This window comes from Phalacrocorax aristotelis, chromosome 20 (assembly GCF_949628215.1).
Source record: "Phalacrocorax aristotelis chromosome 20, bGulAri2.1, whole genome shotgun sequence".
NCBI lineage: Eukaryota > Metazoa > Chordata > Aves > Suliformes > Phalacrocoracidae > Phalacrocorax > Phalacrocorax aristotelis.
Window position 1 is genome coordinate 3,547,645 of NC_134295.1, and position 25,110 is coordinate 3,572,754.

The window sequence follows — 25,110 nt, forward strand, 5'->3', positions numbered from 1 at the left end:
TCTGGCACACACCTCCGAGGTATCTGAGTCGTGCTCCACCTTTTGTGCGACTTGGTCCCCACAACACTGCGGGGATGTGGCACCAAAGGAGGTGCTCAGGGCAATATGGCTCGTGAAAGAGAAAGGACTAACGAGAGGTCTCTAGTTATGGGCTCCCGCATCAGTCACCAGGCTCTGCCACCCCCGGAATAAGCAGCCGCTCTGGCATAATTACCAGGAGCTTTTTCAGGAGCGTGAGCCAGGCACTGCTGTGTCCATACAGCCATATCTGAAAGGGCACAAGGTAAAATTCTCCACCAGATCCCATCTCTCTGAAGACTTCTGGGATCACCTAAAAATCCAGGACTCAGCCCCTTGGTCAAAATAGCTCTGCCAAAATCAATAGATCTTCCCTAATTTATACCAGCTGCACATCTCACACAGATTCAACAGGCAGCAACAGGTCCCTGAGCTCTGCCAGGCTGGTAGGACCTGGAGGGGTGGGTGGCCCACCAGGACTTGTGTGTATCTCTCATTAGGGATCTGGGATTCCAACAGGAGCCTGCCCACACCTTTCCCATTCAGGTTTTGGAAAAATTCCAGCTCATTACATGGAATCAGTGAATAATTCAGGTTGGAAGGACCCTGAGGTCATCCGGTTCCTCCTGCAGCTGATCCCAATGCAGAGGATAGAGAAGAGGGGAGGACTTCAGCGGTCAGGGGAGCAGTGCAGGTCAGCGGGGTCTGCAAGTTCAGCAAGGCAGTGCTCTTGCCAGCCTGCTGCTGTATGGCACGAAAGAATCTCTGCACATGAATCTCTGATTAGCTTTCTAGCCCCTGGGGATGTAATTGTGAGCCAGCCTTAGCACAGGGCTTGCAGCTTTAGGGAGGCAGGGACTCCTCGGCTGAAGGGAGTGTTAACCTTGGAATGTAACACAGGCACCTTCCAAATTAGCTGTAAACCAACTACTTCACCGCTGATTAAAGAACATGATCTTTCTCCGAAGGTCTGCACAAAGTGCTGTAAGTTACAAACCAATGGAAAATACCTTGGGAAATGTTAAGTGTGAGACTTTCGCTTACGTGTTCTTCATTCTTTATTTTTGTTACAGGCACACATCTTTGAGGCTGATCTTTCTTTTTTTTTTTTTTCATTTGTTTCCTTACTAATAGATTTTCCAGAAGTTTCACACCACAAATGGTTAAGAAAAGACAAGTCCCAAGCTCCATGATTAGCCTTGTTATAAGAATGGCATCATTTCACACAACTTTAACAAGAAATAGTCTGTATTTGCAGCCGTCATTGCCTTCAGACAGACCGAACTCACAGAAGCCGAGGAAGATGAAATGTTTCGGCCGGCTGCAGCCTGCGTGAGGTCTCGAGCGGGGCTTTCACGTGAGCAGAGCCAGCTCCCGGGCCCCAGCCCCGGTCACCGCTCCTCTGGCTGTGCGTTGATGTGTGCTGCTTCCCAGCACCCGGCGCCTCCCTCCTCCCCTAGCCCTAAACAATCGCCCCGGCTCTTTTCCACAGAAACTCATGTGATGTTAGAAACCCTCCTGATATATTTAGAGGTGACAGTTTTATTAGCTAGTAGTGGAACATTATTAGTTCTGCCTACAAACGCTGCATTTTTTCATACCATTTTATGAACTGGTACAACAGGGTTACTGTTACAAACCTGCTTAAACCACTTTAAGTTCAGAGCCTTTCTTTTCAGTGTGGCTTTTGCTGTACTGTCTTTTAAATACACTGTTGCTGGTAAAGCAACCACTATGACAGACTACTAAAACTCTTACAGTTTAGGCCATTTTGCCCCAGAGATGCAGCCACAGATGTTTTCAAATAAGTTTTACAAAGCCTCAGTCTGCTGTTGTTGTTGCTGTTTTAAGGAAGTTATTTGAACCAATAATTTTCATCTCTGTAGTTTAAGTTGTTTCACCCTCAGAAGCATGATGTCATCTGGCGAAAAAGGTGCACAGAGATGGGTTTGAAAGCAGACTTTAGGTGAATAATATTCACTTGGTTTTTTCCAGTCAGATCCCTGCAACACAGCCATGAGTCAGGTAAAAGAAAAGCTGTAGTTGGTTCAATTTCTTTGCCAGGCAAATAGCCCCAAATCATCTTTACTCTAATGCCTCTTTATGCAGTCATTTCACAATGTTCTCCCTTGTGCATTAGACTGGAAATGAATGACCTGCCTGGCAGAGATAGGCCAATCTGTGAGGTGAAGAGACTTTGTTAAAAAACAGTTATTGGGGGTTCTCAAATTATTACAATTTTGAGCCCAAGATGTTCTGACCGCAAAAGAAGGGGATGGGTATGTCGTGGTTTAGCCCCAGGCAATCAAGCCCCACGCAGCCGCTCGCTCACTCCCTCCCGGCGGGATGGGGGAGAGAATTGGAAGAGTAAAAGTGAGAAAACTCATGGGCTGAGATAAAGACAGTTTAATAGGGAAATCAAAACCCACGCACACAAACAAAGCAAAACAAGGAATTCCTTCACCCCTCCCCACGGGCAGGCGGGGCTCAGCCATCCCCAGGGCAGCAGGGCTCCATCCCGCCTAACAGTGCCTGGGGCAGGGAAACGCCATCCCTGCCAATGTCCCCCCCTTCCTTCTTCTTCCCCCAGCTTTATATGAGGGAATATATTTATATGAGCATGACGTCATATGGTGTGGGACATCCCTGAGGTCAGTTGGGGTCAGCTGTCCTGGCCGTGACCCCTCCCAGCTCCTTGTGCACCTGGCAGAGCATGGGAAGCTGAAAAAGCCTTCGACTAGTGTAAGCCCTGCTCAGCAACAACTAAAACATCTTCGCATTATCAACACTGTTTCCAGCACAAATCCAAACCATAGCCCCGCATTAGCTACCATGGAGAAAATTAATTCTATCCCAGCTGAAACCAGAACAAGGTAAAATGAAAATTGTGGAGCCTTCTATGTTTCAAGGAGGTAAGGAAAAATGGCTTTTCCTGCCAGGGCAGCTTTTGGTCACTCAACACCTTCAAAAACCACACAGAAGAACACAGAAAGGTTCTCGACTCTGGCATTAACAGTTAGAGCTCTGTGTCTCCCTGATGTTCCAAGTGGGGAAATAACTAACCAGCTGCACAGACTCACCAGTGTCATTGCCTTTCCACCAAAAGAGTGAAACTTGCCCTCTCCCTGTGCAAGTCCCCTGGACCGGTGAAATTCCTCCTCTGCTACACTCATCTTCCTTCAGAGGAAACAGTGAGGGCCAGGGCACAGCTCAAACGCCCACAAGCCCTGCAAGCCTGTTCATTCTGCCCCAGACAGACAAGGAGGGCTGGCAGGGCGGTGCGGATCCCTTTCCTAGAACAAAGGAAACAAACAAAATTACTTCCAGCTTCTCAAATTCTCAAAATAATATGTCAGCTTAGTCTGGACTGCTATCCTGTAAAAGAGTTTGGAGAAACAAAGGGAATGAGACAAATTGCCATGCACTGGGGCTGTTCACTTTACCAGAATGTACCTGGGACAAAGCTTGCGATGCCATTTTAAGCCTGAGGTGTATTTCAAAGGGATCTCTGCTGAAGGAGCGAGGGAAGAGTCCAGGCTGTGCTGAGTCAGAGGGGAATCCCATGAACCAGCCTCACGACAAGGATACAAGACCCTTTTTCATCCTTCACATGAACTAAAATTAGAGTTGAAAGAAAGAATCTTGTGGCAGAAAAAACGCCCGCAACAAAGGGACCTCAGGAGCAAGAGCATGAGGCTAATTTGACACTGCACTGATATAACTAGAGCCAGAACTTTACCCCTAGCATTCCTGTGGCAGCTGCACAGTGATTATGCTAGTCCCTGGTTTCATCAGAGAATGATTTCAGCTGGCAGTGGGGCTCAAGTGATGTGTTTGCTGAAGGATGAACTCCTGAGGTTATGTACACACCGCTGGCAGTCGGTCCTTCGCTGATCATTTTGAGACTAACTTTATGGATAGTCATCCCACAGCTCAAACAAAGTGTTACGAGGTACAGAGGAATATTTAAAGCAGCACTGTTGTGATCAGCAAGGCTTTCACGTTCCAAAAAGATTACTGTAACATTCTGCCTGGTCAGTGAAGCTACTGGCCGTGTGCCTTTTCATCATCATCAGCTGGTCTTCAAAAGGAGATGTAGGATCCCTGCTAAGACTGAAGCCACACAAACAGCAGGCGAGAGCCCAGACTCTTTCCAGAGAGGGGTTCCCACAACCCCGGTCCGTGGAGCCGTGCTAGCACCAGGTTTCGGTGACCTGGTGTTGGACTCAGATCTGTAAGCTCAAGACCAAAGCCATTCTCCCTTCTCAGTCTTAAGGCCCGAAATGGTGTTTCCTGCACGGCCCCCCACCAGGCTTGGCTGGCTGCTCGTGCAGCTTGTGCCAGTGTCTGCTCAGCTCTTTCCCACACTCAGAATCTCATTTTGCTGTTCCACAGGCTACAGCATAACTAGCCTTCAGGGGAGACGTGTCAGTGCCTGCAAGCTCGGTCTCATCTGCTGCCATGAGCTCGGTACAGCCTTTCCTCCAAAGCCAGCGCTGGGAGGTCATCACTTGCCTTGGGTTTGAATGCCAGAAATATCCAACTCAGCAGAGTTTTCTGGCTCAAAAGCTGCCACTTCCATAGGAGCCTCTGGGGAGGGGAAGGGGTAGGCTTTGCTTAATTGTTTTGTTTTTAAAGTAGCACTCTCTCATCCTATTTTTGTCCTAGGATTGTTTTAATTGCACAGCAATAAAGCTCTCTGCAGCTCATTCAAAAGGAGGGAGAAAGAGCAGACCCTTCAGTTTTACCCCTTCCCTGTGGAGGGATTGTCACTCTTCCAAGTCTTCCCACCTTATTGGACTTATCAGACAAAAGGGAGAGCCCTTGATCTGTGCCAATGACTCCAAAGTGACGTGGGGCACAGCTGGGCTGGGAAGGACACAGCGTGAAAGGGTTTTCTGTCTTCTCCCCTTGGGTCCCTTCTCCTGAAGTCATTGTGTCCTGTGAAAACCGTTGAGGAAGGTGACTGACATGGCAGGCAGGCGGTGGTGTAGGACGCGCACACAGCAGGCTTGGCAAGAGGTGGTTGACTTGTAGCTGTAGGACAGAATAGAGCAGCTCAGGAAAAGGCACCTTAAAATAATCTTGTCACTCAAATCTCTCAGGTGAGGCCACAAAATGAGATTGGGGAATGGCAATTCCCATCTTCTTGTGAGGTTTATTGTTTTATTTGGTTGAGTCCTTTTCTGAGTGCAGGTGCTCCAGTTTGCACATTCAGCAACACCTCCCATCAATTCATGGCAGAGTGAAGCTGTGAGGGAACAACAGGTCTGTTGCCGACCTCTTCAGTGCCGCCGTCACCTCAGCCTCTGCACGAGACAAGTCCCTCCTACACACAAGATCAGAACCAGGTCCTTTCTATTTTCTGAGAGAGACACACATCTGCACTGGGGCTCCTGGGCAGACGATTCCATACACAGCTTTTAAAGACAGAAGCTCCTGATTCTGGAGTATCTGGGGTTGTTCTGCCCCAGGTGAGAGGTCATTAGGCATTGTGAACCTATGGATTTTAGGGGGCATCAGCAGAGCCATGGCAGGAACAGTCAGCAATCATCAGTCCCCATGTTTCCTCTCTATCAGACCCTCTCCTCAGATGAAGAGAGGGACCAGGTACAAAGGAAGGTCTATTTTCATGTTGTCGATGCTGTGAAGTTAAACTGGAGGGAGCATACTTGTGTCATGCAGGTTGATGGGCTCCTCTATAGTAACAGCTCTTCCCAGGTGCCATGTGCCTGCCCTTTTCTTAGGGAAAAAGGCTGTAGACGCCATTGAACAACCGCAGACTTTGCGCCAGCCTCTGCTGCCCCAAGCAGTCTGCTTGGTGGCTGCTGGAAAACATAGAGCGCCTTCAGCGCTGGGGGCAGGAGCAGGTCCAGCTGCAAATCTTTCCCCTGCTTTGTGGATATACAGCGTACTTGTCCTGTAACACCTCCTAGGGCCAACATCTGGCACGGCTGCAGCCAGTGCTGGCTCCGGTGAGCCAGGCTTTAGTGGGCTGATATTCCCCTAGCAGGATCTGGGCCTGCCCAGGGCATGGGAGGGAGGGCGGAAGCATTTCTCCTGTCCTTTCCTTTCCTGTGCAGAATGTAGAAGCAGCCAGGATCTGACCCTGCTATTCCAGTCCCAGATAAGGGAAACAGTCATAAAAGCATATGTATGAGATATGGGCGAATGTGAGGGAGGGTAGGAACTCTACGGCACTTGTATTATCCTTCCACATCCTTTACAGGAAGATATTCACTCCATAAATATCACGGGTTATGGCTGGGCCTGGAGTTCATGCTGAGTTTAATGGACTGTGCTAAGCAAGCAGAGTGTGTGTGAACGTGCGTGTGTATTTCTTCTGTCTTGCTGGAGGGAAGCTGTCCTGGGTTCTCCCTACCTGACTGACAGCTCCCGATTCAAGGAGCTCTGCGCCTCTCCTTAGGCTAAATTAAATTGGCATTTGAAAATAGTGCTGTTGTATTTAAGGAAGGGAAGGATGGCAAAACCATCCACTATCAGTGAATATGCAGTTTCTTAATGAGAGCTACAGGAACCTGAGATCTGGAGAGAGCTAGAAAACATTGCTTAGAGGTAGGGCCTGGGAAGACCCACACCAGTTTTTACCACTTGAGCATCTGACCTCAATTCCCTTTGGGCTTTTGGCACTCAGACTGCTAGGGTGCTCTTGGAAATAATTCTAATTGTTTGTCTGCATCTGTACACCCCAAACTACCTTCAGTTCAGCACTGGATCTCAAATTCTTCTGGCAGTTGGGGTTGTTTTGATCAAAGTTTTGGCCTGCCTGAGGGCTCAGGGCCAGTAGAGGAGCTGCTGTTGGCATCCCCAAAGCTCAACCCCCTCCTCTGCTAGAGCATCCTGCTCCTCCACATTCCCATTGCATATCCCTGGAACCACTGTGACCGTGGCAGGATGACTCCCCAGTTTCATGGCCACAGGAACTGTCCCTCTGCAGTCCCCCATGGCATTAATCAACACGCTCCCTCCGAAGGTTCCTTCTTTGTTTACAAACTAAAGAAACCCAAATTCTTGCATTACTGAGAATTTCCGCTCAGCTGTGGGTCACATTTTAAGATCCTTGTGTTTTTCTTTCCAAGTAACAAATGTTTGTTTTGCTGAAGAAAAAGCGAGTGATCCTGTTCCACTCAAATGGGTGTAAATCAGGAGTAATTCCAATGAATCCAAGGGGCCAGGAGCAGGGAAAACCCAGCATGAGAAGTGCATCCTCCCCATTTCTATAAGCATATGAAGGCCAGATTTCTCAATTCCTTTACCCCCCACTGCTTTTGTTCTCTTCCCACCCTTGCCCGGTCTCCCTGTTAGAAAGAATGTCATGACTGGGATGTCAAAGAGCAGTTATCACTAGATGTTTGGTTGGGGTTTTTTTAATAAATATATTATGTTCTCCAGATGCTAAAGAACTGAGCAGGCTTCAGATGATCGCCTCTGCTCTCATTTACACAGCTATAAATCCTGAGTCACTCCACTTACTTCAGCAGACTAATGCCAGATACAAGCAGAGGAACTAAGATCAGCATCCAACCCTGAGCTGCTAAAAGCAAACTGACCAATTGCATTTCTTAGAGAAAGACTTTTACAATGATCAACGACAGACAGACAAACAAAAGAGGGGCCTTGGGACACATTTCTCTAAGTCACAGCAATTTTCACTTAAGCAACTGGGGCGTTTTTAAAGCCTAAAACAAGAGAGACAAAACTATTTACTGTGCTCAACTGACCTAGTTTATTGTTTTTTTTCCTTTGAAGAGTATGCATGCTTGCTGGGAACATGAATGAAAAGGTCCTGCTCACAACTTTGCCTTCACATTGCCTGAACTAAAAGTCATTTGGGTTTAAGTCAACATGAGTCAGGCATCAGGTGAAAAGAATGGTTCCCACAGCCCCAGATCAGGAATCAGTGCCCTTTAATACAACTGCTTCTGCTCCCAGTGGTGCCAGAAGACTGGGCAGAGTCAAAGGAGAATTTCTAGATTTATGCAGCTTCTGCAGAAACCAGAATCGGGTGTAGCTTTGAGATCCTCCCGATAACACAGCTTTTGCTCTCATGGTTGCATACAATTAGTTGCAACTGCATGTTAGTTTGGTTTCAGCGGGCCAATTGTAAGCCCGGTTAGAGTTCGGGGTCTGGGGAAGCACTGAATGGGAAAAAGTCTTACAAGAAAGGCCTTGTGATCCTCCCAAAGGATGACTGAGAAGCAGAGATTTCCGTGCAAAATGTTCATCTCTGCACACTCATCCAGCTCCTCACAACTGCAAGATCCCCCACGCACTTCTTCAGACTAATTTAGGTTTGACATACAGTTAAGTCTCCTGTTTATGTCACTTCTGAAGTGAATTGTGGACATTTGTGTTGTGTTGATACAAATTCATGGGGAAAGTTATTTGAGTCTTCAAATGGTTCCCAGATCCTGTTTACAAATTCTTTTATATTTTAGATCCAATGCGTCAGCATGAGCCAGGACACCTTTCATTGTTCTGGTAGCGCAAAGCAGCCGTAAGCCCAGTTTAGTCAGCCAGTTAAAGTGGATTTACTGGTGCTTTGGACTCGAAGCTGCTCAGACAGCCAGAGGATATCAGTGAATACTGCCTGCATGTGGCACTTTTCAGATGGATCCTTACAAAAAATGCATACTTTCCTAAGAGAGATGTTTGTGACACTTTATGCTCCCTTCCTTCCGTGAACGTAGTGAGTTTTATTGAAAACAGCTGCTTTTGCCCCAGTGTCAAAGAGATCATGGTCTGTGCTGGTCTCATTCCGACAGTTACAGGTGTCAAGGACAGTCACTAAAAGACTTTTTCCTTTGAAGGTACAAAATTAATGTGGCAAGAAAACTGCATTTTAGACACACATACAACCTCTTATATCGGAGTGTCTGGGCATGTTAAAATCTTTTTCACATGGCTTAGTGTTTACTGGTGTCAGAGGTGGACAGCCTCAGAGCAGCTGTTTGGCTCATTAGCTCTCAGACACGGAGAATGTTTGTCCTGGGAACAGTATTTATAACCTTCCTAGGCAAACAAGAGCCAAGATATTTCAAAACATGGTTTGTACTGGAGTGATATCTCTCCTTCCAAATGCCCCACCGCAAAAGTCCCTAACGAGTCACTGGGATTACCAAGACGGCAGGGAATCTATCGGGAAAAGCGTATTCTGGATTTTGTAGGCCAATCCTGCCTTTGGTTAGGGTAAATAAGGAAGAATAGCTTTCTTCCTTAGTAGGCAGAATACTTAGTAGGAAGAATAACTTTCTTGAATCAACAGATCTGCCATATTACCTGGCCAAAGCCAGTCAAGAAAGAATCAGTTCCCATTCCTCTTTTCTGAGAAGAAAGTTTGTGCAGTGGGAGAGTTAGAGCGGACTGTTGGCTAATGCACTCTGGTATGAAAAGAGTTTACAAGAAGGCACAGGTGAGGCTTTCTAAAGCGTTTAAGTGCTGCAGGAGCCTGTTTGCACCACTGAAGTCATTCAGATCTCATCAATAAAAACTTACGTGACGAGACAGAGAAGAAAAGGATTTTCTGCAGAATCAGTTGCTTTCCTGTATTTCCCGTGCCTTCTTTAAGATTCAGGTATTTAAAACCTTACGGCCCACAGGAGAACTAATTTCAAATAAAGTGATAAGTATCTATTTGGAGATTTTCTGGCAAGTTTTACAGTATCACAGGGTTTCTTAAGAAGCTTTTCCAGTGCCTGAAAGCACATATTTTCTTTCCCCACAGAAAAGCAGCAGCTATTTGACATTCCACTCCTCAAGGTGCCTAGCTCCCGCTGCACTAACACCACGTCTCTGAATGATGGATTTCTGTGACCGGCATTATCCAAATAAAGGGAGCTGCCAGGCTTTTCCAGAAACGTGAAACGGCCACATCCAAGAATCTCGAAGGCAAGTAAGTATCCTCCTTTTTAGAGATGAGAGATAAACAACTATTCAGCAGAAGCTGTGAAGACAAGAGTTGACCCACATCCCTACATTTTGTTGGCAGCTGGTGATCTAGGGTATTTTCCAATCTTGTGATATATGAGTTTTTTTAATGCTAGAGAAGTATTTTGTGAAGAATCACCCTCAGTTTAAAACCACTCTTAAAAACTGGATCCCAAGTCTTTTATATCCTACTCCTTTCTTTATTCTACACTATTAGGGACAAACTGCGACTCTGAGCAGACAGAGACTCCAAATGTCCTTTCACATATGCCGATACAAATGAGAAGACAAGATAGCTGCGCTACAGTGAAACGGGTACAGTCATTTTCATGAGATAATTCCCACTGAATGTTCCTAGCTTGATTTCCAAGCACACAAAACGATCTGGTCACTTCACCTTGGCCTCACACAGTCTCCTTTCGGTGCTTCTTGACATGTTAACTACAGGTGTGACTTTTTAACTCAGTTGTAATGTCTCAGGATTAGCAGGAACGGGATCAGATGGGAACAATCTGCTACTGCTTCATTAGGAGGGATGTGAGTTGCAGTGAGTCTGAGACTGGAAGACATGATAAATGATAAGGTCAGCAGATTATAAGTTCCAATGAGGGATGTTGGAAAAGCCTCAAGGAGGAATAAAAAATGAAGCAGAAGAGAAAAGTCTGGTTTGAGAAAGTGCTGGTGCCAGCTTGTTGTGTTTCTGGAGCCCATATGTGGATCTGTATATTTTTACATCAGCACCTGTCCAAGACGCATCCCTCCTGGTAGATGCCCCCTCCATAGGAAATTTCCACGGACGCACTAATTCACAGCTGCATCCAAAATGCTTTGCTGTGTCCCTGGGGTGCCCCTGACCCATAAAACATGATTTCAGAGCACGGCTGGAAAATCTTGTCACTCCCCAGGCTGGTATGTAGCGTTCAGGTGTAACAGAAAGTATATGGTTACTTTCCATAGTCCTGCTGAGAACTACATCCCAGGTTTTTACAGGTTTAGGGTTTACTTAGCATTTTCATTTTTACCATAGGACAATCAATCGGCTGCTTCGGATCTGGAGAACTCTGAAAGTGGTTTCCACATTTACAGTGGGAGAAAACAACAGCATATCCTTAGGTCCAAGTCTCTCTCAGTTATTCCCACCTCCTGCCTCAATTTAACTTCTGCAAAAGGAAGGAAGTCCATCAATCCACGGGAACATGTATTTCTTTCCTATCTGCATACCATGAGACTCGACAGCGGTGTGCGGAATGGAGCACAAAGGGGGCACCTTACACAGCTCAGCCAAAGCACCGTGGCCTGGCCTGACTCCTCCTTTTACCACTTTAATCCTGAGTCCCTGCCTCCTGTCATGCTCACGCTGGAACCGCACTCAGTTCTTCAGTCCTCCCCTGCTCTAGCCCAAGCCACCTCACGCAGCCATCACTGTGCCTGCAATATGAATCACTGAGTAACACAGCCAAAAAGCTGAACTCACAATGCAGCAAAAAGAGGGGAAAGCATTTCATGTGAGAGAGGCCAAGCCTGCTCCAGTGTCATCTCTGATCATACCCAGCCAGCCTCTTCCTCTCTTTGCTTCATTTCTCATTTTCACTGGTGGCAAAAGAAATCCTGCCTTGTAACAAGCTGACCTTTCAGCTGAACTTCTCAGCCCCTCCTCATCTTTTGAACCGTACGTAAATAATTACACTAATACTGAAAATTTACCTGTTCTGAACATAGTGCCTTCCAGCCACAAAGCACCTTGCAAAGTTTAAAAGCTTGGCCACAAATCCCCAGGGAAGTAGCTCTGTAGCCCTGACCTCAATGTGCAACAGCAGGAACTATAGTACAGAGAGAGGCAACTTGCTTGAGGCCACACAGCAAGCTTACAGCCGAGCCAAGAGCAAAAGGCAACTCTGCTCACTCCCTTCTCAGAGCTTGAACCAGCCGGTGCTTTTTCATCAGCACTGACAAGACAGATATTCAGTGATTTCAGTGAACAAAGAGGGCCCTCTCTGAGCTGCTGTATGCTGCCATGTGTTTCCCTGCTGTCAATGATTATCCATGGGATTCCCAACAAGGACCTACAGTCACTGGCAACATCTGCAGCAGGGTTTCTCAAGGGGCAGAGGACGGGCTGTTTTTAGGCCTTTGTTTATTTGGACAAGTCCGTTGCTTGCCAGAAGTGCTCCCCCCACCGCACACACATACACACCCCCACACGCTCTTTCGAGCCAGAGAGCAGGGGACCTTCCATCCCACACAGGCTGCTTTGTAAGGCCCGGCTCTGCAGGAGGCCATTCCTCCCTTCTCTCTGGAGCCAGCTGCTAAAAGCAATGCTGAGATCAGACAAAAGATCTTACCCATCAGTCGGGCTGGGGAACACAGGGTTTGCTGTCCCGAGTCAGCCCACTGGCCTGATAAACCCAGCATCCTGTTTCTGGCCGTAACCACCCGCCTGCGATGCGTTAGAGGAATGCTATTTTCCCTTCCACAGATGCATCTAGCCAGCCATGCAAGGCCTGCTGTGGTGCACGGGTAAAGGTTTTCTTTCCATACAGCCAACAAAACAGGAAAGACTGAGCTCCTGCTGTCCAGTTGTGTCCCAGAAGTCCCAAATACTGGTTTCAGATAGAGCCAAGGCAGCGTCCTCAGAGTTGAATGAGCTCCTGAGCTTCCACATGGACCAAAGAGGGCAAAGACCCAAATTTAAAGATGTTGCAGGATGTTGGCGAAGCCCCAGATCTACGATCTGCTCAAGAGCAGAATGTTCAATGCAGGCATCGCACAGGATCTGTTCTGTACCAAACAGCGTGGACACTATTATCAAAGGCACTTACAGGCAGGATGTTTGTAAGTGTGCTGGACTGCCAGCCCGGTTTATCAGTCCGTTACAGGATCCAGTTCTCCTTTCACATACAGCGGTGTACCACGAGGCTCAGAGAGAAATCGATGACAGCTCACAAGACTAAGTCTGGCTAAAGGAGGTGATTCATACAGGACTGTTACAGTTACAAGCAAAGAAATTAGTTAAATGGCAAATGAGAAAACATAGCTCTGATATTTTCTTTCCTCTGACAAATAAAGAAAACTCAAAGGGTCAGTTCATGGGCCTTCAGGGAACTCAAGAGTCCCGTTTCCCTCTCGTCTGTTCTCCAGTTTGAAGTGGATCCATTCACATTCACAGCTAAACCCCTCTAATTCAGAGGTTTAGTTCATTTGCTCCTAGAACAGCCTGTTTTGGAGATCTGGGGATGTCTGGAGGTGCTGAAAATGAATCCCAAACATCTCCAACTCATTGAACAAACATGTGCAGTGTTTATGCAGTAATGCATGATTAGGGAGCAATGCTTTGTCCAGCACTCAATACAAGAAGGCTGGCTGCATTTAGATATATTCCAGGAGTATTTTGCAGCTCTAAGCCATATCACATTGGGTGGGACCTTAGCTGATATCAACAGTTAACTGGGGCTAAGCAACCAACAGATGGATACAAAATCTGACCTCTAAGGAACACTCACGTGCTGCCGGCTTTGGTGCTGCCAGTTCATTACCAACAGACTTTCCAGTCACTCTTAGCAACTTCTGCAGCGATGCTGCAAGGTCAGGGTATGCTCCAGGGTTGTCAAGTTGACACAGGAGTTAAGAGTGAAACGAAGGTCAGAAGAGACGTCAGGAGAAAGGAAGCCTTGTTACGGGGTTGAGTTTGGTCCCAGGAGGGAGATGCAGTTGCTCTCCCAGGCGTTATGAAATCAACAAAAGGAGAGATTCAGGCTGATCATAAGAAAAGAATGTCTCTGATCTCCCCCTCCTCGGCAGCGATACGCCACCCCACACAACAGAGAGGAAGGATGAGTAAAGCAAGCTCACACACAGCCCAGGCACCCAATAAAGGGAATTGGTGGGTCCAGACCAAGGAAGCAACCCCAGGTTTTGTCACGTTGTTCAGGGTTATGGGTACTTGCTCTGACTCTGTGCTGGAAACAACGCTAGCTTGTATTCAGGGTGGTCATTCAGAGCTCGTGTTCTGCTGCGGCTATTGTTCTGCCTGATGAACACAAAGCCTACGGTAAGTGAAATTATATGTTGGGCTAATTTTTAAAAGGAAAAAGGGAAACTAGGAACTTGTACCACTTTGGCCTAAATCTGAACAACAGAGAAAATAAATCAGAACAGGCTTCGTGCACATACTTTTCTGTGAAGAAAGTTGTTTACAATGCATATTGCACTCCAGGATAAATCTGGGATAAACAAAGTTGAACTCTTACTCTTCTCTGTCCTTCTTCCTGTTAAAAAGTCTTTTCAAGAGGGAACCAGCCCACCATCTACTCACCCCCTAAGTCCTGTTTAACCCCTTGTGTAACTGCTTGTCTATCAGTGCAGACATCGTGGAAGACAACTTCTCCCCGTCCTGCGTGCTACTCAGCTGTGCTTCTGTTTCCAAACACTCCTTCCCTTTCTTCACTAGACCAAATACACCTTTCGCCAAAGACAGCATTCAGCTTGCCTATATGCCAGCTACAGATCTCTTCTGGCAGGCGCCAAGCACCAGCACCTCCAACAGAAAGCAGGAGAAGATTATATAATTAGTTTGCAGGAAGTGTTTGGCACATTTAAAAACTAGGGCTTCTCTTCCCTGTATGTGAATGCTTGCAAGCCACAGATTTTATGAGAACACCTTTATGAGCTCCCCAGTAACCACCTTGTCACCTGTTGGACCATTAGTCAGACACACCCAATATTCTGTCTAGGGCAATGACCAGTTCCTTTCATACATTTGCACATGTTGTCCTGTTACACAAAGAGGTGCACTTTAAAGAATGAAAAGTAATGCATTAACTTTTGAATATGCAGGACTTACTTTAAAGAGTCACACTCCTGAAATGTAGTTAACCTAGCACTTTCATCTGATCTTTTTTTTCCTGCAAACCTAAAGCCAGCCTGTGAGCTTGTTGACCATGGCAGAGCCTTTATGTCCAAAGAACAGCAGAGCTTTCTACCCAGTGACCAAACACTGAAGGCACAAACTGTGTCCTTGGACACAAACACCCAACCACACTCATATGTCTTGCTCACTGGTGCAGCCAAGACTCACTTTGAGGTCCTCATGACTCAAGGCAGGGCAAAAGAGAGCTTCTCTTTGTCCAGGCTTAGCCTATCGTTGCACAAGCATTCATTTCAGTGGAAGCACTGGCTTAAGCAGCTCCCATATTTCCACTCCTCATCACCCTCTTGCTGTTTCTATGACTTGTTTCTGCAGCTGAAATATGGATTAGGGAACTGACCTGAAATAAAAATAACCTAACAGAAAGGAAAACAAAAAAGGGGGGATTTCATTCTTTTCCCTTTTTAAACTGAGATAATTCCCTAGCTGGGCCATCACACAGCCAGGCCAAAGGTACAACAGGGTGAGAGAGGGGAACAGTACAGGCACAGGAACGATCAGCCATAGCAAGGAGAAAGTGACTGCATTCTGGAAGCGCGCTGCTGCTTAAAAGAAATACTTGTGAAACAAAATCCTTCACTGTGCTAAGCCTGCCCCAGTTTGGAGCTATTTGTTTTGCACTGGAGACTTGAGCTCTTGTCCACTTCTGACTGAGAGCCTTCCATAAAGCGAAATCCCCGCTTGGCTGCCCATTAGCTCCAACGGGTCATTGTACTGCAATACCACCACATTCCTGGGTCTGTCTCCGACTACTTTGAATAAAAACAACCAGAAAGTCTCACATGAAGAAATAACTTTGTTGACAGAAGAAGAAAAACATAAACCTGTTAATGTAACTATTGCTATTAATAATCTTTAAACACCCAGGCTGAAACCTGGGTAAGGCCCACAGGAAGGCGAGAGGCGAGCTCCAGGTCCTGTGGTTCACGAGAATTTCCTGTCTTGTCAGCGCGCGTTTCCTCTGCTCCGGGGAGGGATGGCGTCCAAGGCAAACGGCATTCCTTTTACTCACCGACCACGGCATCGTCCGAAGGAAGGGGCGGCCAAGTAGCTCTAACACTGACAGATGGTGATTTAGAAATTGAGCCGCTGGGAAACCCAAGCCAAATCAGATATGGGGCCTCAGGGATACTGGTGGTAACTCCAGTAAGGATGTGCAGCTATTGCTCAAATTAATTCTGACTGCTGCTTTCCTAAGGAAGCTCTATCCAGCTCTATCCAGCAGGGCGAGGAGCATTTCTGCACCCCCCAGAGACCACCGATTGCACGTACTAACTAAGCTGATCATTCCCCACCTGCCTCTTTGTAGCTGCCTCTCGGAGCGCTGTGATGGAGCCACAGCCTACGGGGATTAGACGTTACTGCGGGGAGCAGGGGGAGCCTGTGAAATCGGCCAAGCTACATGGCAGGATCCTGGTGGGAGGGAGTCCTGTGATCCCTGTTTTCATAGTCTGGTGGGAAAACGCTCCCCATCATGTTCTTCTTCATCAGCAGACAGACTTCTGGAAATCAGACCTTTTCAATTAGATGCCCACGTGTGGATTTAGGAATCTCGGCAATCAGGTTTTTAAATGCTCAGGGCAGGAGTTTTCTACAGCATTTGCAGCACATGCTTGTGAAAATCCATCCTCTAGCAGTAAGACCTCAAGGTGCTGTGGAAATGTTGTTCAATTAGTGCATGCAATTTGCAAGGTTGAATTATTTCCTTAGCCCCATTTTATAGATGGGAAAGCCAAGGTACAAATGAGGCAGCATGTTTCCCAAGGCTACATAGCGTGCTAGTGCCCGAGCCAGAAACAGACCCGACCGCTTCTAACTCCCAGTTTCTTGCTCTAATTACCAGAAAATTCCTCTCCTCTATGGCACAGCCAACTGGTTCCAATAATAAATCCAAGCTGTTGCAAACATCAAGTCCATTTTTTCACTGCTTAACCCAAAAAAACATTTAATTTTCAAAACACAGGTTTGGCTTTTCACCAGAGAAAGGATTTGTTTTTCATTATTCATCTGTTTTTTGTTTTTTTCTCTCTCTTTTTAAAAGCCAAACATTCAATCACTCTGTTCAATATAGAGTTCCTAGGCTAGGAGCACTGCAACTATCGTTACCCTATAAATCTTCATTATTCTTACTATAAATACACTTCTGTATTTTTCATTTTGTTATTTTTATGACTAAATATGGCACCTTTAGCAAACCTCAAAATGCTTTCCAAAATTAAGAACTTTGAATCAAATTCTGTAGTCCTTATTTCGGAGAAGCAATTTTTTTTTTTTTAAAAAAACATAACATTCCTTGGTATATGTCCAAAGCAAAAACCTTAACCTATGGCTTTTCAACACTACTCTAATTATGCCACTCTACGGTGGCAAAGATAATACTGCCTTACTCAGATTGTCATAACGGTACTTTATATTACCTATTCCTGTATGGCAATAAGCCAAATCAGGATAAAATATATACTTTTTTAAACTGTGCCCAGTCTAGGGATGTCAGAACAAAAGATCTGTGAAGAAGCTTTCATGTTAACAGGTACTTCCCCTAGCATGTGCAGTAACCACTGCTGGGCGAAAAAGAAGACACATACACAAAAGAAGGACATTTGTCCTTTTTTAAAAGTAGCAGGCTATTATTTCGAACTTTGCTTTTTTATTCATTTGTTTTCCTAACCCGGAAATTCAGATTCCGTGGAGGCCGGAAGATTCTCAGATGACTAGAAAGTAAGTGAAAATAGTTTTGTCACAGAGTCTGAGTGTAAAGACTGATCTGTTGAAAGGAGAAGCAAATGTTAATTAGATCCTTAAACTCTGCTTCTCATTCCCCGTTTGGCACAAATGAGTAATTAACATTGTGGAGAAAGGATGCTTTTGTTAAAGAACTAAATCCCACAGACTCTTCCCACCTTGTCCAAGAACCAGTAACTCACTATAAACAGGAGAACAATAGGGTGGTTAAAACGACTGAATCCATCTGCCTTTTATCTCTGCTCCCCCAGTGGAACTGTATCTGCTGATAAATCAAAGATCGACTCACTGGTCAAACTGCTCAGAGGCATCTTTCAGTAACACCTGTGATACTCAAAGCAGCGGAAATCATCGACCAAGATTTGCAGTTCTTTATAAAAAGGACTGTGATTCCACTGCCAGCAGCACCCTGCAGAGTAACGTGACCCACATATTCTCCTTCGCCCCATCAGCCGGGGTTGTCCACAGTTAACTTTCCAGTCCAACAGCAGGAGGCCAGAGGGCTTCGCCATGGGTAGAGTTAACTTTAAAACTAGATACCTTTATGGGCCTGTTGGTGGTGTTTCCTTAGGTCTAGAGCCTTGTGCTGAGCTAAGAAGCATAGGCTCCTAAAGCAATACTACTCAATGGAGAACCAAAGAGCTTTAGGGCTTGCAAGCTCAAAGTTGTTCACCGTGTGCCAGCTGCAGCGGCAGTGGCACCATTAGCCTCTCTGCCACACAAAAGAAGAAAATTAATCATTTTTTCCTGGATGCTTTTGATATGGACACTAACTCTCTTTCATCAAAGCCAAAGCATACCTGGAAAACCACTTCAGAGGATTTTAAATTATCTTCAATACCAAGAACACTAAAATAGGAGAACCTGCCTGGGTTGAAATTTAAAATTCAAAAAAAAAAACCAAAAAAAACCTTTGCTGCAAAACTCAAGCTTATGAAAACCCTCACCTATTGAGCTTTAGGCTGAAAAAAAGGGAACTTGTACCAGCCATTAAGTTTGTCAGCATTCACTAAAACAAGAGCAAGCTCAAGAAAAGTCTTCTCATTGCATTTCTGCCCCAGTACCAAGGGCTGCTAAAAACCTTCCAAACAGAAGTAAGCAAGCTGCAGTTTACTTCTGGGACCACACTACCCCAAGCCAAAGGGTTCTGACAGCGAGGTTTTATCAGCTTTAAACTTAGGAAAAAACTCTTCCAGATTCACAACCTAATTCCCCCATCCATGCTTTTTGGAATGAGAGAAGCAATCTGAACGTTTGACTGATTTTCTGACATTTTCAGTGATCAACCATTTCTAAGAAAGAAGCTCTTCATAAACGGTACTGTTGGCAACCAATAAAAGATATGAGTGGCTACAGGCTCCCTGCTCACTGAAATAATCAGTTCAGTTGGCCTCTTTGGAGCAGAACGTTCCCTCCCTGTTCCCCAAAATGGGTACTGCTCCATCAAATCCAGGGAATTTCAGGCATTTATAACATTTACTACACCCAGATACCCTCAGATGAGCCTTACAGATTTAATGTACCCTGCAGTACGCAAAAACACAGGTATCCCACCCTGGAAGAGGTGTGAATATCATCTTATCTCCCCTCCCTTTCCTCATTCATTATGACTGGTTTATTTTTTAAAATATAAGGTTTAGATCCTTAGAAAATTCCCTTGCAATCGTCTGCCTAGTAATTGTAACTGCAGTGGTCTCAGTCACAGAAATGCACGGGTTTGGGTTTATTCTGGTTTATTCTGCATAGTCGGTTCCAGTGCAATATCAGAAACCTGAAAAATTACTGGAGCCAATGGGAGATTTGCACGTGTCATCGACATTTCTGCAAGCCAGCTCCCTGCATGCAAATAAACCTCTCCCACCTGTTCAAATTTGCTGCTCCTCAATGTCACTGAACCTTGTTCCAAGCACAAAGGAAGAGCAGTCCTGCCCAACCCCGAAGAAATTATCCAATCCCCCCACATGCATTATCAAGCACATGTATACCATATTCAGGGGGTTCTCTGATCTACTTACAAAAACCACACAAAAAATCCCATATGAAGCCTACTGCCTAATAAGAAGAAATCTCCTGCATAAACCTCGCTGAAATGTGTTTTGCTGGAAGTTAAGCAGCCTTCCTCTCCTGCCCACTGCAGAGTTAAGGAGAACTGATTCAGCCCTCTTACCTTTCACTCATGGGAAGACTGTCCTTAGCAAACTCTACGCTTCATCTTTGATTTCTGGATTAAATAAACCCAGTTCCTTCAGCCTCCTCCCTAGGTCCAGAGTTTTAGCCCTCTGGTTGTTCTTCTCACCCTCCTTTAGTCTCCAGTGTGTTCTTCTCTTCCTTAGTGCTCAAAGCTGGGAGCACCAATGCCTACCAGAGTGGCATGATTAATTCCCCCTGTGTCTCACATGACTTTCCTGCTAATAAATGCCAGAATAAAATTAGTCCTTTTTTTTTTTTTTCTACAAAGCACCAACTGTTGAATCATATTGAGCTCATGGTCCCCTAAAACCTCCGCATCCTTCTCTGCTATGCTACTACTGAGCTATTTCCCACCCTTTATTTATAAACCCATTCTGGTTTCCCTTGCTGTCAGAACAGTTGTCTGGGAGAACCTGATACACCTTTTCTGGATTCGTAGAGAGAAATGTACCAACAGTAAATGCTGATTCAACTTCACAAGCTCCTGGAGAGACAGAAAAGACAAGTGAGCCCTCATAGTTCCCCGAGAAGCCTCTTTGTTGGTTCTCCAGCAGCATCTGAGCAAGAGTACAATTTGTAAGTGCTCCAGAAATTAACCCACGAGTCCCTCACGCGTCACAACTACATGCACATTCTTCTTCTCATCCATGACCATTTGTGGGGCTGCGCAGAAGACATTCCCAGCAATCTCCAAATGCTGCTACATTTTCAGGTTAGTTTTCAGGCTGCAGGTTGCAGACAGCACCGAGTAGAGCCAGATGCCACATAACTGGGACCAAATCACCACATGCTCTGCTCTTCCACCCCATGCCCAGCTTTGCCATTGCTTCGTGCTGCAGGTGTGACACTCTGCCCAATTCCAGACTTTAACTTACAGCCACAGAGTGCAAAAGACACATGGTCAATGAAGATTAAACTGAACACTTTGCCCACTGCTTGGAGCTTGGTAAGACTGAAACCCATAGAAAGTGCTGTTATCTGCATTTTACAGAAGGGATTAAGAGAAATGAACCCTGATTTAGCCCCTTAACTGCAGGCACCTGCTGGAAGTGCTTCAATTAGAAGCCTAAAGTGAAGAGTGGGTCTCTTGCACACGTGCTGCACAGCTTCACATTCACCTAGATGTACCCCGCTGTGTGCTGTGGGGTGCAGCAGAGACTCGTGCAAGCTGCAGTGATGACTGGTCAACTGGCACTGCCACCTTCCACCCATGCAGCATCCAAGGCAGACACCCCGGCAAGTCCATCGTCTCTCCCCGTTAGCACATGGTGCCTGTGCCCCATGCTGCACAGCCTCCATCTCCTCCCCTCTTTCCCTGCCAGCTGAAGCACTGTGCCTTCCCCTGGGCTGGCTCCATTTAAGCAATGCATTTGCAAGACCTATGGGGTTTTCTGTTGCCTTGAAATTGGGCAGGAACAGTTTAAACAGACTGGAGCTTCTGTTTTCAGCAAGATCAGAGGTGTTTGTATTGAGTCATTAGCTGATTCACTTTTGGAGTTACACAGCATGCTCGCTGATGGGGTGAAAAGGTATTTATTTATTTTACCTTAAAACTTCATTGGCATAAGATCCCACAACTGGCTGTGTACGGACTACAAACATCCTGGCAGATACCCCAAGAGCTACTTTCAATCAAATATCCAAAACCAGGATTCAGTCTGTCCCATGGGATCCTTATGGAGGATGTAAACAAAAAAGCCCTGCCAGCTAGTAAATTATTACTGTGAACATCCAGAACACACTTATTTGACCAATAGACATTTTCATAAATTCTCTGAGGTGAATTCCCTGTAGTACCAAGGAAGAAAATATGAAACAGACTCTTTTTTGACCCCTTTCCTGGTAAATGGCATCCACAACCCAAGAGGGCCCTCGCTGAATCCTGGCTTGGTGAGACACAGCGGTCTATTATTTGATCCCTGTGGGGATAGATGAGGCCTCCAAAGAAATTCCCTGAGAGGAGTGAGTAAGGACATCCCTCATGACTGGATAAAAACTACAGAGGAATAGGGATCAACAGATGGTGTGGGAATAGGAATGCAAAACCAGCAAGGGGAGCATATATGCTCATAGAGGGGAGAACTGACAGACCTGGGAATAAATTCCTCTAGCCCTGCTTGCTCATTGATGTGCATAGGTATTCTCCACGCTGAACTCTAGATGTTGTTGCTCACAGCCATTCAGCTCAGGAGCCAGTCAAGCTTGAAAGATATTCCTTTAAAGGAACAGGAATGAAGCGTCCTTGTGCTATTCGATCTTGGCTTTGTTGAGGAATCTTACAAAACCCACAGTACCAGAGAAATATGAACCCAGGACTACCACATAAGTGTCTTCACTTTTTCTTAAATACAAGGCAAGCATGAACATCAGTTCTCTACCACCGAGCTGTGTTGATATACAACAAACTGGGTCTGGATAGGAAAACTAGCAGGCACATACGTATCAATAACGAGCTTTTACTACCACTTCCTTCAAAAATACTACTGGTAGCTAGAACTCAGTCAGAAGTTATTTCTACTTGCTGCCAGATCAAGATAGGAACAGCAAGTCTTATCAATAAATAAATAAGAATGTCAAGTCTACAATAGTTTGTAAATAATACATTGAAAAAAGAAGATTCCAGATATCTACATCACTTTAAGCTGCATTATCTTCATCATATTAAAAAAAATGGTTTTGATCAAATTTTAAGACATACCATCTCATGTAATAATGGAAAACAGATTTCATTGCATATTTTCTCCTGGATTACTTAAATTACTTTCAGAATCTCAGAAGCCATTCCAAGCTCAAAGTTTTGCTTTATATATCTCTAGTTTTTAGATTTTATTTCTTATTTCAACTATCCCTGGCCAAATTCATCCCTGATCTCAGTCCATTGGCTACAGTTGGCTAAGACAGAGGACAGACTTGGCGCCTGCGAGACCAACAATGGGGAAGGCTCTAGCACAGTAACATATAGTACCGAAGGCAGAAAACCTATTTGAGTCAGTTTCAAGTTCAAGCTAAAAATAGCAAATTCAAATTAAAATCTCCCAGGCCAGATTCTCATGCTCAAAACCATTAATTTTAAAAGCTGAGACCACTCAGGGCCTCCTCCCAGGAGGTACTGAGTGACCCTTAACTCCAATGAAAGTAACTGAGAGTCAAAAGAGCTCTGAAGCTCACAGGATTGGGCCTTTCACAGGGCTAAGCTCCTAGTGACCAGCTAAGAAACAGACTGCCAGCGTTACCCACTCCTGAGGGGGCTCAAAGATCACCCCTCCAGGGGATTCTCATAAATGCCAACTGGAATTTACTCAGCAGTTCTCAGGACCAAGTTCCTAGACCAAGAAATCACCACTGTCCCAGCAGAGGTGACAAGATGCACAGATGTTTCAGCTGCTGACTACTGACATCTGCACACAGGACAGAGGAGTCCTCACGTCTTCCCAGCGTGAGCTGCTGCCTCTTTGCCAGTTCACAAATTTTTAAGGGGGAATAAACAGTTTTTCAGGTAATAATATTCTCCTGGCTGTGTTTTTGCTCTGTCACGAGGTTAGGTGCATAAACAGCAGTCACTTCAGATATAACACTGAATATAAAATTCTTACCTTCTCCTGGTCTAACACAATCACATGATCCTGGCTCCCCTTTGCATTTTCATTGCCCAACATCCATCCCTATGGATTACCCCAGGAAAAGCAAGTTCTGTATTACTCAGCTGGAAGGAAAAATGGAAAGGAGTTATTAAAGATACTGGACTCCATCAAATGACAAAGAACAAACTTGAGTAGTTGTAAGGTAATAACAAGAGAATGAGCGACAGCTTTGTGGGCTCTGCAAAGCACAGCTCAGTGCTGACCCATGGATGAATTGCCATGTTGCAAAAAAAAAACCATCCTGAAAGCTGACACCTGAAAGGCAGTCTGGGCAGGGACCCCAAAGAGAGTGAATTTGCAAGACAGCAGGTTGCCAGTGACACAGACACACAAAAAGTGCTACTTGACAACAGAGTTATCAGCTGTGAGTCTTGCTAGCTGTCTCGATTTTATGCCAGATTTTGCAATGTGGTTGGGAAGAGCTTGGAAAAATGACCTGAGGGTGCCCTACAGACTAAAAAAGCAGAAAACAAACAAATTAAACTATAAATATGTTTTTACTGTTACGATTCTTGCACACCCATGATTGCTGAAAAGTCGATACTCTAGAGCAATCAGTACTGGCCGTGCTGCAGAATGATCATAGAGATATGGATCCCGCCCAGCATGAAGGATTTTCACAGCCTCTTGCAGAAATGTAGTAAGGGTCAATGTTCGTTCCACTTTTCATCCGCAGGGAAAAGTAGAGCAAATAACCTTTCATTCTACCCCTGGTCGGTTTCACACATTAGTCACTGGAATGAAGATGCTCTGGAGCAAGATTTAAGCGAACAGTCACACATTGCTTCAGGAGTTTCAGAGGATTGGCTCCATCGCCCCGTGCTGCTCTCATCGCACTGTAAGGATGCCCAATTTCAGCACCTAAAAAATCCCCAGCCAACAACTGGCGGCCTTGTGCTGCCCTCTCACGGGCTGCAAACAGCAGAGCAGCAACACCTCTGCTCGCCGAGAGGCAATAAATAGCACGGAGGGTTTGGAGCGTCCCTGTCATCATGAGCTGGATTTATGGCATGCTGCAGGGAGTGCACAGCCACAGCCAGTGCTTTAGCAGCTCTGCCCCATGCCTGGCTTTCCCTAGGAGGGTACAGGGCTCACAAAGCAAAGCTCCTGTGATGAGAACTGTAGTGCTGGTGATGCCAAAATACCAACCAGCTCACAAGCATGAGGCCGAGGGTGCTCCGGGTCCACTCGTCTCTGCTCCACCACAACTAGTGGTCTCATTTGCTCCAGGAATTGCCACCCTTGCTGGCAAAGGCCTGGGGGGAGTAAACAGGAGAAGAGGGAGGATTACCCTGTACCCAATCCAACCCCTCATGCTGGGCTGACGACCCCAGAGACTGAATCTCCTGCCTGCCAAGTGACGAGGCAGTGGTCTAACCTCAGAGCCGGGGGCAGCCCTGGTTTGGCTGTGATTCAGACCACAGCTTCTGCCCTGGGGGTGGAGGGGAGCAGGGATCATGGCTTCACAAACCTCCTCACCCCAGTAAACCACACTGAGCCTTTGGCCTTCTGCTGACATTGCCAACACGCGTCCGACTTTGTAAACCACGTGCCGGCACCGACAGCAGCGGCCTGAGTCGCTGAGTCACATTCACAACAGAGAGCCGAAAAACTTCCACACAGCTTATTTCAGCACCTCCAACTCTT

The 25,110-nt window shown here is 45.9% G+C and overlaps 1 long non-coding RNA gene across 1 annotated transcript; it reads right to left on the minus strand.

The window, feature by feature from the left end:
* Window positions 1-2,437: 2,437 nt before the first annotated feature.
* On the minus strand, window positions 2,438-24,748 carry LOC142066804 (uncharacterized). The gene is made up of 3 exons (XR_012663789.1): window positions 24,613-24,748; window positions 23,416-23,525; window positions 2,438-3,311 (listed from the first exon to the last, which is right to left on the minus strand). It is a non-coding gene; the product is annotated as an uncharacterized LOC142066804 (long non-coding RNA).
* Between the last annotated feature and the right edge of the window lie 362 nt (window positions 24,749-25,110).